At 41.5% G+C, this 7,588-nt stretch overlaps 1 protein-coding gene across 1 annotated transcript in view; it reads left to right on the forward strand.

Moving 5' to 3' along the window:
- The window catches only part of SORCS1 (sortilin related VPS10 domain containing receptor 1), a gene marked incomplete at its 5' end in the record, with an annotated part of 617,874 nt that overhangs the window by 514,131 nt on the left and 96,155 nt on the right, over positions 1-7,588 (forward strand). The gene's annotated exons all lie outside the window — the stretch shown is intronic.

The raw sequence follows: 7,588 nt of genomic DNA on the forward strand, positions 1-7,588 counted from the left end.
AGAAAAGAAACTCATTGACTTCTCAATGAAGTCTTCCTACTAGCGTTAGTAGAAAAGTACTCGGCCAGCTTCCTGTATCAGCTTTGACACACATAAGACCTGCATTCGGATCTTAATCATCCTTGGGTTAGATAATAACATTATGTGCTTAACATTTATGTCTTGGGACTTGGCACATAATATTCATTCAGAAGCAAAAAAACCAACCAAACAAAAGGAAAACTAAACGTAATTGATGCTTGTAGTCATAAAAACAGAAAGGGGCCCATGAACCGCATTTGGATTCTGATTCCATCAGATAATCTATAAAAAGACATTGTTTAAACAATTGGGAGAAATTGAATGTAGACTGGGCATTATGTGATATGATGCATTAAGGAATTAGGTATTGTGATGGCATTAAGAATTAACTAAAGAAAAAGAAGATTAAAAAAAAAGCATTGTCTACCAGATATATAAGCTGTGTGAGATCTGTTTTAAGTGCTGAAAAAATTGGGAGGTCATGATAAATTTTGAAGATGAGTTCATTGGAAACATGGGAAGTTATAACATTGTTTTTCCTCTTTTGTAAATGTTAGAAGGTTCTTATTTTAAAAAGTTAAAAAGAAAGACTAAAAATGGAGGTAGACCTCAACTAGTAGATAGACTCTACTTGACATTGCCTTTTCTCAAGTCTAGGAAGCCCTCAAGGTGCTGTGGGTTTAGGTGTTGGGCTCCTAATTCCAAAGTCAGCAGTTCAAACCCACTAGCCACTTTGCAGGAGAGTGATTCGACTGCTCCTGTGAAGCTTCACAGTATTAACATCTCCATGTGGAATTGACTCGATGGCAGTAGGTTTGTTTGATTCCTCATTTTGTTAGCTGGTTGCAGTTCTGAAGCTACACATCCACATTTCTGCAGGTGCACTTCTGCATTTGTATTTTGGAAGTCTTTTGATCTCTTCTAAAATAGCACATATTATTATTTTAAAAGACGGGAAAAGCAGAGGTGGTGCTCAGATACTCATATCTCTAATGCAAGGGGTTCTTAGAACTTTTGAAGGAAGGAGTAGCTATCATGTATTCGGACCATAGCTCAAACTTGGAGGAAAGTACAAACACCTTTCTAGAACAATGAACTATGAGGTTTTCAGTAGCTAGCACACAGAGCGGCAGTGGGGATAAAAGGGCGGATGACATAACTAAACGTAACGATGAAGGAATGCCCAGGATGGGGATTTATTACCTGCATGTAACAACATCATGTCTAGATGTTGTAAAGGGCATTGGAAACCCCTAAAGCTAATTTCCGCATCGATTACCCCCCCAACTGAATCAATTAAATAAGTTATATTTTTCTCTCTTTGGTATTGATGAGAGGAGGCTGAGGTACAAAGAAGTCAAAACATATTCCAGATGGTCCTACAAAGAGTGGAAGAAACACTAAGCAGACACATGACCCCCAACTTCTCAATTTATTGAGTACACACACACATGCATATGACACACGGTCATTTTTCATTCTTTTCTTTTGCTCAATAGCCATTTCTATGTAGGGGCACTGGTGGCAAACGGGCTAAAGCATTTGTATGCTAACTAAAAGGTTGGCAGTTCAAACCTACCAGTTGCTCTACAGGAGAAAGATGCCATAGGCTGTTTCCATACAGATTGACAGACGTGGAACCCCTGTGGAAGACCTCTGCTTTATCCTATAGAGTCGCTCAAACTCAGAACCAACTAGATGGCAGTGAGCTTGGTTACATTTTTGGAAATATAAATGTAACACATCATTCCTGTTTCAACAGTCTCCACACGCACAGTCCATTCGTTGTTAGGTGCCGGTAAAGCGTCTGAACGCATCACGACCCAAAGTGCAACAGACCCCAACAGGGCCTGGTGCTGGGCCAGCCTCTCCATTGCGGTGATGTTTGAGCCCATTGTTGCAGCCGTGGTGCTAATGCATCTCTTTGAGGCTCTTCCTCTTTTGGGTTGACTCTCTGCTTTACCAAGCATGATGTCCTTTTTCAGGGACTGTCCTCACTTGATAACATGTCCAAAGTCTTTGACGTTCATTATGTCTGCCGTCACCTTTATCCACACCCACTCTTCCCTCATCTATCTAAATAGAAGCTCAATGTTCCCAAGCGCTGACGATCTTCTTCCTTCCCACTCACTCCTGGCAGCTATGAATAACCTGCACTGTCGATATACTTGCCTATTCTAAAACTTTTATATAAGTTGAGTCATTCAATATTGATTCCATTTAACAGTCTTATTTCACTCAGCATTCTACGTGAACTTTAAATATACTTATTTTTAAAGGTATCCATAAATTGATCTGCCCATTCCTTAAGCAAACTTAGATATGAAATTGAAAATAAACCCAACTCATATAAAAGTAGACATCTAACAGGATTAAATTATCATTTTGTGTTCAAAGGATTTATCATCCATGTGCTATAGAACTACAATCATAATTAAATTTGTGATTCACCAATAAATCAGTAAATGTTCAGGTATACCGAACTGCTTATCAATGCAGGTATTATGTTTAGTAAACCTGAACATATTCCTCATACAAAATAACAAACTCCACCTGCTTGGGCTTGGCCTCCACGCTCAGGGCTTTGTTCCGATCAGTAGGTATGGCATCGTAGCATCTGACTAAAAGGATGTTTTTTTGCAGAAAAGCACAGGATCAGAGCAGATATGAAGCAAAGAACACCTGATAAATACCAACCGTCAGGTATAATAAATGTCTGCTCTCAGCAGTATGATTCTCACAGCTGGACGAGTGAATCATCACATAAGGCTAATGCAGCGTTTCTCAACCTGTGGGTTGTGATCCCTTTGGGGGTCGAAGGACCCTATTGCAGGGGTCGCCCAATTCATAACAGTAGCAAAATTACAGTTAGGAAATAGCAACGAAAATAAGTGTATGGTTGGCGGGAGGTGGTCACCACAACATGAGGAACTGTATTAAAGGGTTGCAGTGTGAGGAAGGTTAAGAACCACTGGGCTAATGGGTTGGTGAAGGGATCAGTAATGTCTCTGCTACACATGTTGTGAAACTCTCATGGTACAGTGGTTACACGCTGGCCTGTTAACCGCAAGGCCAGCAGTTCACAACGACCAGCTGCTCTGTGGGAGAAAGGTGAGGCGTTCCACTCCTATAGAGAGCAACACACTTGGACGCCCTTGGGAACAGTTCTGTCCTGTCCTATAGGGTCGTGATGAGTCAGAATCAACTCCATGACAGGGAGTTTTTGAGACACCTTTTGATCAACCTACTGTCTAAATACCTGTTGCACGTTTGGAAGAGGAAGACCATCCAGGACCCAAATCCGAAAGGTGATGAGTTGATTCCAGCTCATGGCAACATGGTGTGTGTAGAGCAGTGTTCTGCCCCAGGGGTTTTCAGTGGCTGCTTTGTCCGAACTAGACTTTTCTTTCCAATCAGCTCTGTGGTGGTTTCAACCCCCACTGTTCTGGTTAGCAAGCAAGTGCTTCCCCACTGGCACTACCCAGGCACCACTGCTATCTAGGACGGGGGCTGAGATGTTCAAAGAGGGCTTCCCGCCACTGAATTCCCCTTTATCTTGTCTGTAGCCAACTTGGCCGGTGACCAAAACAAAATATCAAGGAAAATGGAAACTAAAAAGAACTTTCTGTATTTCTTAATACCACTTCAGTTCCCCGCCCCAAGTATCACTTGGTCACTTTATAAACAAATTCAGTACTTAATATTGCAGCCAGGAAAATACTGCCATTAATAAGTGTGCACTTTTCATTTAAAAATGACTTACCGTATATACTCGAGTATAAGCCGACCCGAATATCAGCCAAAGCACCTAATTTTACCACAAAAATTGCATAATGTTCTGAAAAAGCTAGGCTTATACATGAGTATATACTGTAAGTATAAAAGAAACATACACACGCTTGATACATTAATTTAGTTCATCACCTCCAACCTGGCCCCTTCCTATGCAACTGTAATCAATTTGGTGCTTCCAAAATGTTTCCTTTTCACTTGGGAACAAATAATTGTGTCATGGAAAAATATATACAATGAACATGAGGGGCCGTTTATATATGTGATTTCCTACTGTAGGGATTGCTAGGCTGCTTAGTTTTTCAATTAAAATAAACAACAACAACCGATATTTTGCACAACGTTCCAAGTCAGTCCATGTAAGGTTACCTCCCTTTGCATTTCTTAGACATCAGCATACATTCTGCAGTGGTGACATGCGTGGGATGATTTCCACATCCCTTTCATAGACATTGAGGGCATTTCCCATTTTCTGCCACTATCCACAATGCTAAGAAGCCCTGGGAGTGCGGTAGTTAAAGCCATGGGCTTTTAACCTAAAGGTTAGTGGATTTTTGCTCCCTAGCCGCTCTCTGTGAGACAGATGCAGAAGTCTGCTTCTGTGCAGACTTAGGGACTTAGAAACCCTACAGAGGCTGCTCTACCTGGATCTAAGGGTCACTATGACTCAGAATCAACTCAATGGCAGTGTGTTTGGGTAAAGAAGGCTTCATGGAACATTCTCATAGCATAGTCATTATTTCAAACAGTGATACAAAGACAATTAGAGTCTACTTTGGTCATTGGAGAGGTTCTGATCCCACGTAGAGCAAATTCCAAACAGTCAACCATTTACTTCTTAGGCTCCAATATCAGGCATTGACAGATACTTCTTCCAAAGAATTAAATACTTGCTTCTTGCTCATGTGTTTCCTATAAGTCACACAATTTAGAGATTCATTGATATACACTGGCCTCTTTTAAAATATAAATGCCAATGGATTCAGCAAAGGGGAGTTAAATTGCCCCCACCCTCACAAAGCCACAGAAAAGCTCCCTGTCAATTACAAATCACAGTGACCCTATAGGACATGATAGAACCGCCCCTATGGGTGTCTGAGATGATACCCTTTTAAGGGAGTAGAACGCCTCATCTGTCCCTTGTAAAGCGTGGCTGGTGGCTATGAAACAGGCGTTGTAAGGCAAAGGTCATTAGAATTCTGCCAAGTGAAAGGGTCACCCTAGAAGTTTTTGCTTGTTTGTTTTTTAAGGCAAACCTGTTTCTGGAAGCCTATAAAATCAAGGAGCCACCAAACATCTGTCTCTCCAATGGCAGTTTTTACATGTTAGTGGCAGCTCAATCAGCAGAGTCTGTATCTGACCTCAAGCCTGAGATGAAATGCAAATGAATAGCTAGTGTAGAGACAGCCTGAGAGCCAATTTCTCCTTAAATTTCTCTCTCTCCTTGTCTCCCAGACAGCAAGGGCAGCAGTTCAAAACCAGTTACTCCATGGGAGAAAGATAAGGCTTTCTGCATGAATTCTACGGTAAAGAATTAGTCTTGGAAACCCACCCAGGCACCCTGTCCCACAGTGTGGCTATGAGTCAGAATATGAGTGCATTGAGACATAGACAATGACTCATCAGCCCTGTCTCTTAGAGCACAGAACACCATGCAGACAGCCAGTTGAACAGAGTCTCTAAACGATCCGCCTTTGTCATTCTGGTTTAATGTGCAAGCCTCCCTGCAGCCCCTTCCTGAGTGTCCCGTGGAAGCTTGCAGTTCACTGGAAGCATTTTTTAAGGCGCACACTGTAATGGTTATGCTTGCTTTTGCAATCAGCTAGTTGCTCTGCAAACATAGCTTGCTGGTGCATTCACCAGCCTTCCTCTGACGGAGAAGGTCTAGCATCCATTATTTTTATGCCCAATAGAAATGCTCTTTGGAGGACAGCCCATTTTACTCTGTAGAAGTAAACAGTTCTATAATTTGGATGGTGGTTATGACTAAGAAGATTGAGTTGGAATTAGAGCTGAAATGGGCTAGTGTTTCCCTCTAGGTGGCTGTAACCCCCAATTCTTGCCCCTCTCTCGAGGGTGACAGTCTCTGATGTACAATGGAGGCAGTCAGTAGACAACATGTGAACAATCTTACTGTGTTCTCCATACTCAACTCCTTGCCTCTTGTTAGCCTTTCCCCCACCAACCCCTCGCCCCAACTCGCGCAAGTCATTTTCCATCCAGATGGAAAGCAAGACACGTGGCACAGGGGGCTCAGCTGGATGAACTTGTACAGCAAGGGAGAGAAATACGAAGAAGACGTGTAGAGTAGTAACAAGAAGAGTAATTTTAGCAGGCCACAAATGCAGATCAGAATCATGACTGTCATTTATTACTCTCTTTAGCAAGTATTTTTGAGCTTTAGTGTCCTGACCTGTAAAAATCTTTCTATGCAAAGCATGTTAACACAGTGCCTAGCACACAGTAGGTGCTTTACAGGGTGCAGCTGCCACCACCAGTAGTCATCCATTACAAATTTCTCCAGAGTGAAGGAGAAGAGAGGGAATTCAGACGTCTCTTTATTGCCCTCTGTAGTCCAGAAGTGTATTCAATGCTTTCATAGTCACTGAGGTACTGAGATGTAGGATGTAGTTCATCGAAACCCCTGTTTTCCTGTCAATAAAACAGAAATAACAACTTGACTCATAAAACCACATAATGAGAAGAGGATATCCAAACACACGCCTCTTCCTCTCACCACACAACTCAGGGACGAAGGAATGAGATCCTTTTGCTTAAATGAAATAGATGCTCTATTCATTTGCATATCATATTGCATGTTAGGGTTGAAATAACCCCAAATCCATTCCTTTTTTTTTTCTTTCTCGCTTTCTTTTCCTCTGGCCTCCCTGAAAATCTCAGTTTGGACATACACAAACACCAGCGCATGTTGTTGTCCTTCAGTCTGGTTAAATCTTGTTTATACTGTTTTGGAACCATGGAACATGCTGCAGATTCAAGTTGCTAAATTAACTAGGACACTTCTTGTTTTGTGCCAACCATAAAAGATTCTGTAAGTGCAAATCAAGTGGGCATTGGGCTGGTTTATTCTAGGCAGCCATGATAATCTTATCAAGGACAGATTTCATCTTGCTGTTAAGCTAGAGATATTTCTAGATGTGTTAAAAAAAAAAGAAGAAGAAAGTGTGGATGGAAACTTCTGTCTGCAGAGTTTCTCAAGAGGAACCATTAATCCCTTTTGGAAATATGGGCAGACCGTGTTGACGCTTCCTCGGGCTTAGTTTCTCCATATACGATAGAGCTATTTACTCAAGAAGCTGAAAACGATTTTAAAATAAATTTGGGATGTATATATGAATACTTAGTAGGTTTGAGGGGAAAAACAGACATAAATTCTATAAAAATCATAATCACTATGCCATCAACATATAAGGGGGGGGCCTCCAAAAGTTCACTGAAAAAATCCATGATCTTTCTATTCCATTTTTCCCCAAAATTTTTGTAGCCCCTTTTGTCCATTTAAACCTTTAAAAAAATGCTTTCCATAAACCTACTCCTTTCAACAGCAGCCACAGAAGCACTTAGACATCAGCTAATATGTAGTCCTGGATTTGCTAGTCCCAAAGTTTGAGGATGGGGAAGGTGGCATAGTTGATTCCCAAGTGACTCCATTTCTGGGCCCTTGTGGGGATTTTGATGTTCATCTGATCTCTACTCTGGGAGACTTGTCAGTGTGCATCAAGGAGGAACATTGGTCTTAAAAGTAGTGCATGTA

Source organism: Echinops telfairi, unplaced genomic scaffold (genome assembly GCF_000313985.2).
Source record: "Echinops telfairi isolate 266 unplaced genomic scaffold, ASM31398v2 ScPeMD7_70;HRSCAF=299, whole genome shotgun sequence".
Lineage (NCBI taxonomy): Eukaryota > Metazoa > Chordata > Mammalia > Afrosoricida > Tenrecidae > Echinops > Echinops telfairi.